This window comes from Cynara cardunculus (assembly GCF_001531365.2).
Source record: "Cynara cardunculus var. scolymus isolate 2C chromosome LG 17, CcrdV1, whole genome shotgun sequence".
Taxonomy (NCBI): domain Eukaryota; kingdom Viridiplantae; phylum Streptophyta; class Magnoliopsida; order Asterales; family Asteraceae; genus Cynara; species Cynara cardunculus.
Window position 1 is genome coordinate 17,941,130 of NC_037544.1, and position 1,615 is coordinate 17,942,744.

Genomic DNA, 1,615 nt, shown 5'->3' on the forward strand with positions numbered 1-1,615 from the left:
TTGACGAATAGTACCGGTGCTCCCCAGGGTTAGTAACTTGGTCTGATGAATCCTTTGTCTAGCAGCTCCTGGAGTTGGGTCGACATCTCTTGCATTTCCGAGGGTGCCAAGCGGTATGGCGCCMTTGCTACTGGGGCAGCTCCAGGAATTAAGTCGATACCGAACTCGACTTGTCTTTGTGGGGGCAGGCCTGGTAATTCCTTAGGGAAAACATCAGGAAAATCTCGAACTACCGCTACGTCCTCAACCTTATTTTCCTTGATCCTTTCGTCAATCACATGGGCCAGGTACGCAGTGTAATTCTTCCTCAAATACTTCTGCATCTTCATGCAGGATACCAGCTTAAACATTTGGTCTAGTTTATCTCCCTGGACCACAATTGGCTCCATTCCCTCTTGAGGAATTCGAATAAGTTTTTCTGAAAAAACGATTTCGGCTTGGTTTTTGGATAGCCAATCCATACCTACAATTACGTCGAAACTTCCTAATTCGATCGGTATAAGGTCAATACTAAAGTCCTTATTGGCTAAGTTTAGAGTGCAATTTGAAATTACATTTCTAGCTTTGAGTTCCTAACCATTGGCAAACTCGACTACAAAGGCCTCTTTCAATTTCTAGGGCTTTAAGTTAATTTTCTGCTTAAAGTCTACGGACACAAAACTTCTGTCCGCCTAGAGTCAAATAAAATCGATGCAAATTCATTATTCAGAGAAAACGTACATGAAACTACATTGGGATCCTGTCTGGCTTCCCTGGCTCCCAATTCAAATGCTCTGTCTCGAGCCTGACTTCCAGAGTTGCCTGAACTAACCTGCCGGGTCTGATACGTGTTTGTCCCTACTTTCCCTTTTGGGCAAACACTCCTTACATGGTCTGGACTTCCACAATCGTAACATAACCGCTTCCGGCAGTCCTTCGCCATGTGACCCCCTAGATGACACCTTTGGCAGATGATGCAATTCCCTCGGTGCGGAAATTTGCACTTATTGCATCTAACTGCATCGTCCGGTCCTGCCACTTGCGTTTGAGCTCCAAAATTCCTTGTTACTCTTCTGCTTCTGTCGAATCTCCCTCCAATTCTTCGGTCCCCATGTTCCTCCAACTTTCGTTTTCCTTTGACAAATCCTCCGGATCGCACAACATTTATTAGTGAGCTTTGTGGCAATTTCTATTGCCTCTTGAAGAGTCTTTGAGTTGGCCGAGGTTATGTTTCCCCTAATTTCTGGAGATAATCCCCAAATGTACCTTTCTATTCGAATCTCTTCTGATGACACCAAATGTGGCACAAGGTTTGCCAATTCATGAAATCTTGTTGTGTACGCAAAGATATTGTCTCCTTTCATTTCAAGGTTCCACAACTCCATTTCCACTTTTTGGAGTTCACTCCTCGGACAGTATTCGTCCCTTAGCAGCTTCTTAAACTCTTCCCAGGGAAGTCGGTTAACCGCTTCTCGTCCTCTGGTTTGAACTATAGTGTTCCAACAAGTTAGCGCCCTTCCTTGCAATAGGCATGCCGCATACTCAACCTTATTTCCTTCGGTGCACTTGCTAATGTGCAGAACGGACTCCATACTCTCGAGCCATGATAGTAATCCTACCGCTCCTTTGGTTCCCT